The 10,226-nt window shown below is 42.0% G+C and overlaps 1 long non-coding RNA gene across 1 annotated transcript; it reads left to right on the forward strand.

Moving 5' to 3' along the window:
* Window positions 1-4,950: 4,950 nt before the first annotated feature.
* Window positions 4,951-6,240, forward strand: LOC307268564. Its single transcript, XR_013845464.1, has 3 exons — window positions 4,951-5,211; window positions 5,572-5,633; window positions 6,149-6,240. It is a non-coding gene; the product is annotated as an uncharacterized lncRNA (long non-coding RNA).
* Window positions 6,241-10,226: the final 3,986 nt, after the last annotated feature.

The following is a 10,226-nucleotide window of genomic DNA, read 5'->3' on the forward strand; positions in this document are numbered from 1 at the left end:
GGCTCGCGAGGAATAGGCTCAAGCTGACACACAGCTGATTTAGCCGTGTGTCAGCTGGGTGTGAGTTCGGCGCGGCTCAGCTCCAAACTGACAGGAATAGTATTGACGGTCCCGTAACATGGGAAGCAAAATAAAAACACACACTTCATACAAAGCTCAGCGTGAACCTGTTGGCACAGTGCGGGAGACGCTCCCCTCTCCTTCATCTGATCGCTGAACACATCAGCATGTTTACGCGTCCTGTCTATCAAATGTAATATATTCGCTCGTTGCTCCCGGTCAAACCACAACTAATCTTCCCAACAACAACACTTTCTCATAATGTGAAGCTGACGGCGATTTATTAAAAAAGAAAAGGCACAGTGCTTCCTGCAATTGGGTCGGATCGAGTTCGGCCAAATTCACACCACAAACGAACTGCAGCAGAGTGCGTATGGAAGCGCATCGAGACCACCTCTTCAGCTGGGTCTCGGAGCGTTTGTTTGGTCCACCCCCGAGTGCGATTGCTGTATTCACACATGTCTGAAAGATGCGCACCGAAGGCAGAAGTGCACCCGAGTTCGTTTCAACCGAACTAAACACGGCATGTGTGAATACACCCTTATAGTCCAGGTTGTGGCCCAAATAAATGATGTTCATAGCTTGACTGCTGTGCGTTAAAGGGGTGATGAATGCAAGCTTAATTAGGTAATAAATCCAGGCGAACCAAAACATCTCAAAAATAGCTTAGGGGCTAGGGTTAAACTTGTTTAAGAGTCAGCATCCATTATCCTATCTATAGTAATACACAAGACTCCTTGAATGGGATTTAAGTGCATATTCTCCTCTCAAAGTGCACCAGATTCATGCATTCAAATTTAAAGGGTACAAAAAACTTTTGGCCAGGGGCCCCCGGACCCCCCTAGAGGGTTCGTGGGACCACACCACCGCTGCTGAAAAAAATCCTGCGGGAAACACTGTATAGGTTCTGTTTGAAATACAATCGGATTAAAACAATGTAATTGTACCCCATGCAGTGACTTCAATATATAAGGACAGATCAGTAATATTGGAAAAATTGCATTATATGCTACTTACTGGTATCCAGTGACGGTAGCAATACGCCTCCCGGTGAAGAGGGAGGCGTTGACTGTCCGCCACTGGATCAATCTCTTCATCAGACCCTATAAAAGATATATCAGGTGAAAAGAAAATATATTTTAAATGTAATATTGTGTGCTGTCCGTCGTTGATACTGACAGCCGATTTAACGTTACCGATAGCAAAAACAGACACGACAGTCGCCTGTATTAGCGACCTAGCAGTATTCACGTCATCGTTCTTGATGCCAACTGATTACAGAATTAACACCATAAAAACACTGCTCGGATACAGCCTAAAATATTGTAGTTGTTCTGTACTGAAAAATAAAACAAATATGTGTAATTGTACTTAAATTTGTCCAGCGCGTCGGTATCAACCGTCTCCACCATTTTCAGACTTGAAATTCCGGCCCGTCTCCGCTACGTAGACAAGATGGCGGCCGTTGAGTGTGGAAAGTGTCCATCGGTCCGCACTCAAGTTTTAGAACGTTTTGAGTGCGCCACCGAGGAACTTTCAGTGCACTGCGTTTTCGCGCACTCTGTTGAAACAGTAACTACTCTTTTTTGGAACAGTAACTACTCTTTTTTTGTGTACCTTATTGTACAGTGTTACCCATGTTATTGAAGAGGATATCCTATCCCTGGCGGTACAGGGATATGATGCAGAGGTCTGGCAATCGGCCAGTGGCTGTTTAATGTATAGACAGTAAGGCCAATCACCAGATCGGAGTCAGCAGGTCATGTATAACGGCCTCAAAAGGTCCACAGCCTAATGTTCCAGTCCATTGATATTCCGGAAGGCCTCATTGCACAGCCCAGTAGGTAAGTTAAATCAGCCTAAAACCATGCACACACAAATATAATTGTACATAACAATGTAGACAATATAAATTAAATTCAAAACATTTTATTATAAATGTGTATAATCAATATGTAAGCAAATGTGTATACAGTATAAGTTAATTTTAAGTGTTAAACGTTGACTAAAAAAGAAACGTAATCGGGACACCTTCATCCTCACATCAGTGCAAGGTATCTGCAAGAGAAAATGAAGGGGTGTGAGGACAAATTATATGATATAAATAATAGATTAAACTACAGCTTCTTTTCCTACAACAGTCAGAACACATTACACCCCTTGCTAGCTATCAAAATATACTGACGTCGGTATCCGCCTTCCATTCCGACGTACCCCCACTCCGAGATTACCGTCTAAATGTAGAGTGGTGGTGGCACTTCCATTGTTTTCAAACGTTCCACCATAACGACAATTTCTGTTTCTATTGTCAGAGTGACGGTGCTTTTTTCTTAGTTGTATGCGCTTTAGTGTCCCACACTCTTGTTGCGCGGCGAGATTACATCAAACGTCAATGTACAGGCTCGCCGCTGCGCGAATCGGCGGCAAGCGGCGGGGCATGTAGCGTGACGCGCGGCGGCCGCAGAAGTTGACAATACTGAACTTTTCGCAAAACTAAATTAAGTACGATGGTCTGGTAGGACCAGGCTACTACTGCATGGGTATTATTTGAAGGATTTACAATAAAAATACACATGTCACATAAATTGACTTGACGTCATTGGAAATGCTGGTCACACCTCAATGAGTTCTCGAGTATAAATGAAGGTTGAAGAAATAAATACTAATAAAATCTCAATGCATTGCATATAATACATTTTCCTTTGGCTTTTATCAATCTGTTATACATACCCAACAAATTGTATAACTATTTACTCTGTTCAGTGCATTGAAGCCACGACAAGTGTACTTTCTTGACCATGGAATGTACTAAGAAGCTAACGTTGCTAGCTCATCGCTAGGAATAAATGTTTTAACATTGCAGTAGAATCCAACATGAGTGGGTTTAGCCAGTTCCAGGCAATCATCCAATGGCACAATCCTGTTGGTATTGAAAATATTTCACGCTGGTAACAATGGCACTTTTGGCTTTGGACTCTCACAAAGCTGTGGTGCACAGTTAAACAATTCAACTGCCATGCAGTGTTGCCAACTAAGCGATTTTGTCGCTATATTTAGCGACTTTTCAGCCACCCTGGCGACTTTTTTTTCTGGTGTAATTGGTGACTTTTTCGCCGAAGCAAGTATCACTTTTAACTCTTCTCAACGAGCAGCGGGAGCCTCCCGGCCCGTCACAGAGCACTGACAGACGGCCCGGTCCTCGCGCAGCAGCCCCTCCCAGCTGCGCTCAGAGCAGGAGATACACCTCTCCGCTCGTGTTCCGTTAGCATCACTATTAGCAGTTAGCAGCTTTTCCCACCTCTTCTACAGACTACGAGTAGTGCAATTCAAAATGTTATGCAGTGCTTTTTTAAACCATGAGCATGTATGATTACTGCTAGACTTAACATTACCACGTTGGTTAATATATAAAACCCCTGTCTACAAATATGCAAATTAGGCGATGACGTCATCTGGCGACTTCTAGCGACTTTTTGGACAGCCAAAAGCTACTTTCCTTACTGAAGAGTTGGCAGCACTGCTGCCATGTAATCTAATAGATGTAAGCAGTATGTCAGGTAGATAGCACGGTCAGCAACTGAATGACTGGCTGAGCTGGTCAATGCATAATTTTTAAAACTGTGGTGGAGTTGTTGCCACAGTGGACCGCGTTTTTGGTGAATCATAAACGAGTCAAAAACAATTCCAGTATTTGCAGTGTCCATTTCTCCAAAGAAAAGTTGAGCAACTTTGGCTAGAAGGCTGGGGGCTTTGCAGAGCGGCTACGTCTAGCTGCTGGGGCTGCTCTCAGTCCCTCCACTTGATTGACCAAAAACGCGGTCAACTGTGGCAACAACTCCACTGCACTTTAGAAAATAATGCAATGACCAGCGCTGACTGTGCTGTCTACCTTACATACTGTTCTGTGGCAATTGGCATAACATACCCTCTTGGGCCTGCGCTCATGTGATTTGTAGAAAAAAAATGCATTTGTGAATCCAGCATGAGTCTCAAAAATCCACACACAAATACAGACCAGTTCACACACAAATGCAAACAAGTTCACAAATAAAAAGCATTTGGTAAATTCATCTATCTATCTGTCTGTCTGTCTGTCAAGCAAGAAACGTCTGTGTGTGTCCTGTGGCTCGCATATCTCTCGGACTGTTAGTCAGATCGGCCTGAGCTTCCGGATATTGCTTGCACACGGCACAAAGGTGTGCATCCTTGATTGATTGTGAGATTTTTGGACCAAATATGTAGTAGTTATAGCCCGGAAATCCAGACCCTGATATCTTGAACGATAGAGGGTCTGGCCACGATCATTAGTAATTTCCAACTCAAGGGGCGGCTCCTACTCGTGCATTTCAAATGCCACTGCACGCAGTTGGATAGCACTACAACCAATCAGAGCGATGCACAAGGCGACATAAGCCCCTTTCGTTTAGCGAACAGCTGTTAAACTGTTAGCCTAAATTAAACGTTTGCCGTTGTCGGTCGGCAAAATAGAACATTCCACTTACTTGCTAATGAAAGATTTGAGTGCCATCTTCCAAATCGTTAAGGGTCGAGGCCAAAGCAGTCTCAAACTCACACAACATATCCGCAGCCATATTTGATGTTTACTATCACGGCTTCGACGTCGCATGCACGTCACTGTCGTCATCCGGTTACGTCCTCCCCAGAGCACCATATTCACCTTATTTTGGAACGCCCCGTTTTCCACTTCCGATTCTAGCGAGTTTATCATGCGACTTCCGGTTCAGCGCTGCAGAGCCGCGAAAGAATGTAAACAGCGGCAAACAATGAAGCACAATTGAATCGTAGGGAAGAAATATTTGTTTACAGAAAGGTTCTAAACTTAAAAGTAGTACGTTTAGTAAGTTAAGTACTAAGCCATTTGTAATTTAGTAGTTTGTTTTCGATAAACTAGCTTACATCGCTAACATCTACACACACCGTGGTCGCATCCTCTTATTACGATGCGGCAGTCAGACGCCCGCAACGAGGATGACATGAGAAAGTGGCTAGATTACTATGGTCATATTTAGCTGTCCCTTGGAGAAGATGGAGCCATGGTGAAAAATGTCAAGAGCACTGAGTCAGTACCTTCAGAGGGGTAAAGCGGGCTGTACTAGGCTACTCCAAGTAAAGCAGCTTCAATTGAGGAAGGTAAGACAATATGATGTTTTTTTGTTTTAAAACTACAATGATTGTCAATCATACAAGGGCATATTTCTCTATTCTAAAGTGTAATCTCAAATTATATCATCTGATAATCTTTCCCAATATACAATTATGTGATTAAATTAAGTTCAAATGATCAGTTTTCTATGTTTTGTCTAACCAGAAAATAGAAATAACATGAAAAATATCGACTCATGTGAAGTAGCATAATAAATGTTTGCAGCTACTTTAGTTAAAATAGCCTCTGACAACACTAAAACTTTGCGATTACTTATACAATCAATACCATTTCTATTTAAACCTAATCAAATTTAACTTGCTAACATGCTTTTTCGTGTATCACAGCACAACGAGAATGAGAATCGGCAGAATCTGGCAGAGGAAGAAAGTACATAAATGGATTTGAGGTAAGTGTGTACATCTTCTCTACATAAAAACAAAATATATCCCATTTGAAATGACTCCATACACAAAGACATCATGGCATTGGCAATACACCATGTTTAGTAGTTGCTCGCTCCGTTTAAGTGGAACACTGTGCAAGCAACTATTAAATGAGATGTACTGCCATCTCTGTGCATGGAGTCGTGTTTTACATTTACACAGTTTAATGCAACTCTTTTCCACAAAATTATTTGGAATGAAATAAGATTGACTAAATCTTACATAATCAACACATTTTAATATCAGTTCTGAGACTTATTCAGGATAATCTGTGATATTCAGTCTATTTCTATGTCACAGAAAGTACAAGTCTAATAATAACACTTTGATTCAAAGTAAGTTGTTTATTATAATATTCAGATGTCTGCCATCATTAATCAGAAATATTTAGAACTGCTGTAGGCCTACATGTATATTGATTCAACCACTCGATTGCTGCTTGACAAAAATATATTTTTTCTTTCTTCTTTTTGCACAGTGGTCAGCAGAGGAGCCATGGCTGTCGGGAAGCCCTGATGGAGTGATGAACACTGAGTACTGTTCCAAGTGTCCAGCCTTGGAGAAATCCTCTGGCGTCTCAGGAAGACCACTTCAGTAATAAGATCTCAGATGTGAACATGGGGGGCATTAAAATCACAATCACATGGGCCGCATGACTATTACATGAAGTGGTGGACAGTAAATAAGTTAAATTATTGAGTTCCAACTTTTTGAATGTCTGTACTATACTTGAGTATCTGCTTTTTTTGAAACTTATGACTTTCACTTCACTATTTTTCTAAGACATAAATTTTACTTTTGAGACCACTACATTTCTGAGGCTAACAAAGTAAAACTTACTTTCAGTCTAAGAAAAGCTTTGAACTCAGCTGTGGATTGAGAGACAGCGAGATCCTCCCATGAGGCAGTTCTCCCTTTACTCACTGCCAATAAGGGCAGGGACACATTTCCTGGGAAAACCCACTGGTCCGTGTTTGTTGTTACGACAGTCACTCTTCTTTCAGGTGATTGTGCAAAATGTTGTACATTAAAATGTGTAAAGAAGTTGCTGTGTGGATTTTAGATTTTTTTTTAATTGCAATTGGCCAGACGCTCTGTCCCTCACGTAAGGACACCAATTACAGTTCAGCGGGTACTGTAATCGGTTGCCTTACGTGAGGAACAGAGTGTCTGGCCTCAGCTGGTTTTCACAAAGTATAAGGAGAGTGTTATCAATACTTCGAAAAACAATTAAACTGAAAGAAGCAGAGCAGTGGCGTCTTAACATGACGGGAGGAGAATTTACCAACAAGACATATTTTCAATTTCCAGTTGGTGTAACCCCATCCCAGCAGCAATATTGCTGGGTGTAGCTAATGATGCAAATTTCTGTACAGAAATTGTGCCAAGTCTAAAGGCTTTCTATTTTAAATATATGCTGCCTCGTATTGCAAATGAAATTCAGGCAGGCAGGTTGTCACTATATGAAATACAAGCAGTTTTGTAAAAACTAGATCTAAACCAGCTGTTCATTTCTCCCATTTCGCCCTAATGTTAAACATTCTGTTAATGTATTTCAAAGAAGAAAAAGTTTCCGGTAGTATGTTAACAATTGTTTGTTTTCACAAAAGCTGCTTCCAAAATTGCTTAATTAATATAATACATTTCAGGAATTAAAACAAAATATTTGTTTGTTGAATGCTGTTGAAATAAGTATGTGTTTTTAATAAACTTTGTGGCACTTTACTGTACATTTTGCATGTCTTTTGTAATAAGTACAAATTTAAAATGTTACTGTACATTTTGCATATGTCTTGTAATAAGTAAACCAATTGACATTTAACTGTACATTTCTTGGGGGAGACATGAACTGTAACTATGGTCACAAAGGGTCCAGTCCTCCCACTGGGTCACAGCATCTCAGTGAGTTTGGCACATCCACGGCTCGGTGCTGGGTGTTGCATTGTCACCTAGTAAAATAGAAAATTGTATTTCATTAATGCAGCCTACAAACAAAATAATAATTTCCCCACTGTAAACAACTCTTAGATAACATGTGCATTTACTATTTCCATAATCCACAATGATTGCAAATATCTGATCTGTAGGCTACTCAGCCTGATTGTGGTCATCATAGGCCTATTCGGCCCAATCTACATTAGTAGGTAGCCTATATTATTATCTGGTTTAACTGTTAAATAAGTAAAATATGTATGTTTACATAGAATTGAATGCAGAATTAATTAGGTAACACACGTTACATGATACATAATTTTCGTTCCGCCATAGTTTTTGTTGTTAGTAGGCTACAAATTGTTCACAAACTTTTTAATCAAACCAGTAAACAGAGGAGGCTGTTGATAGTTTGACATACCTGGATAGCACCCGGAGTGGTTTCTTCAACGTAGCTTCATAGCCAAGTCACTTCTCCGGGTAGGGATGCTATTCAGTTGGTTTATTTATACATAAAGTGGACGGAACAAACAACGGGGCTGGCGCCGCTCCGCAGGTATGCTATACTAAGATCAAGCTAACCGGAAGTTCGATGACAGGATCAACAACAATGGCGTCTTCCATGGTTACGTTCCAAAATAAGGTGAATAAAGGGCTCTGGTGCGCCCATATTAGATAGAACTAATTGAAACGTGAGCCCAGATTTCTGGTCTTCTTGATAAAGCTTCAACGGAGCGTGTCCAGACCAACACGCGCAGTAAATTTAATTTGCCAGCGCCTAGTGGCAGGTCTGGGAATGCCAGGCTATAGTAGTTATCATACTTATATCATACTGGCGGCAAATACATGCGCGCACTGAAGGCCACAGTAACCGACGGGCATGAAGTAGTCTCCGGCTAAACCCCACCTCCCTCTGATTTGATTGGCTGCTGCTACCAAATCATGAATTTACGAACGGGACACACAGCAGACCGACACAGCCTGGTGTTACTTCCTTATTAAAGGTGAAGTAAGCGGTTTATTTATATTTGTCAGGTTTTCACAAAATGGCAGGCAAGAACCCAATAGCACGACAGACAACAGTTCAGGTGCAGCAACAAAGTTTTAAAGGGGACATATTATGAAAAACCAAACATTGCCGGTGTTTGGGCACACTGTTTAGGTTATTGGCGTCCCTACCAGCACACACAAGCTTCAAAAAGACAAATATGTCAGTTTCTTCTGGGACACTTATTTCGAAAAAGGGGGGATTTGAAGGTTTGTTCCAAAATACACCGACTGATGACGAAATCGGTCGGTTTTCATTATCATAAATACTCCCACGGGAAAGCTCACCAGAAACTCGGCAGTTGATTGGCAAATCAAGACCCCCGTTGGTAACCACACACACCTGGCTGAGCCTCCACTCGTTCATGCAACAACAAGCTGCAGTGAGAGCTCAACCTCAAGCTACCATCACACCCCAGCATCGAAGCACACTAGGGCTGAATGGATTTACTTAATTTTTTGTTAGGCTATCTCCAGCAAAGGTTTGCAATCTGTTAATGTGATCAAAGCCTTTTTACTGGAGTGTGGAGGAGACTGTGCCAGGAAGACTGAGAGACACCATCCGTCCGAAATGTAAGTAGTCCTATTTAAAAAATAATTCTGTCCGTTTGTTAGTTCAATGTCTGTAATGTGCTTTATTTTATCCCTCCTATAGTCTGGCTTGACCACTTCCGCCAGCGTCTATTAAGCGCTGGCGTCGGCAAACAACGCTACGCCTCCATTGGCTGCTTCCCGGGGTTAGCCCCATGGACATATAAAGAAATGGACACCGTATTGAAACATGGCGCCCATTCATTCCTATGAAAGCTGCTCATAGGCGCAGAGAAGCAACAAGGAAGCATAATCCGGAAATTCCATACGGCCCAAAGCATGACGTAGCATGGACGTAGCGGCATTATGGACCTATCAAGAAAGAGGGCGGCAAGCGTAGCGGACTGGAGGCGGGTGTCTCGTTCTGTAGCATCTAGCCTGGCGAAAACAAACTGAAAGCCGTTAAAAGCCGTTGGGCTAATAAAACGCTTGAGGTGGCGTTTTGAAATGAGAAAACTTACATTTTAATAGTATATGGTCTAAAGATAAGTATGAGCCTATGATTGATATCCAGAAAAAATGTGCAGAGACACAATCTTGTTCGCCGCTTGTACTGTGTGGACAGGGACATCTGCCTACGGGCCGCATGAAAATAAGCTCCACCCCTTACCATGCAATACCAATGGGTTGGCCACATGTCCATGCTGGCTGCTCGGAGAAGGCAGCATCCTGGGGGCCTGGTTAGCCCCGCCGTAGATGATTGTGATTGGTTTAAAGAAATAAAAACAGGCCAGCCCAGTTTCCCCCCAAATAGACGGCTCTAAACGGAGTGCTTCCAGACCATACTACTTGCTGTAGTTTGGTCTGGCTTTGCGAGACTATCCCTCCTATATTAACCAACACCGACTGAAATGAGAGAATGCGGGGTTTAGTCGTTAGCATTAGCGCCCGCTAGCTTTACCGTTAGCTTTATGCTAACGGTTAGAGCTGTGAGTCTTTTGCAGTGACTGTTATTTGGCTCTTTTGTGAGCTCACGTTAGTCCTGC

This window comes from Ammodytes marinus, assembly GCF_949987685.1.
Source record: "Ammodytes marinus genome assembly, chromosome: 22".
NCBI classification, from domain to species: Eukaryota; Metazoa; Chordata; class Actinopteri; order Uranoscopiformes; family Ammodytidae; genus Ammodytes; species Ammodytes marinus.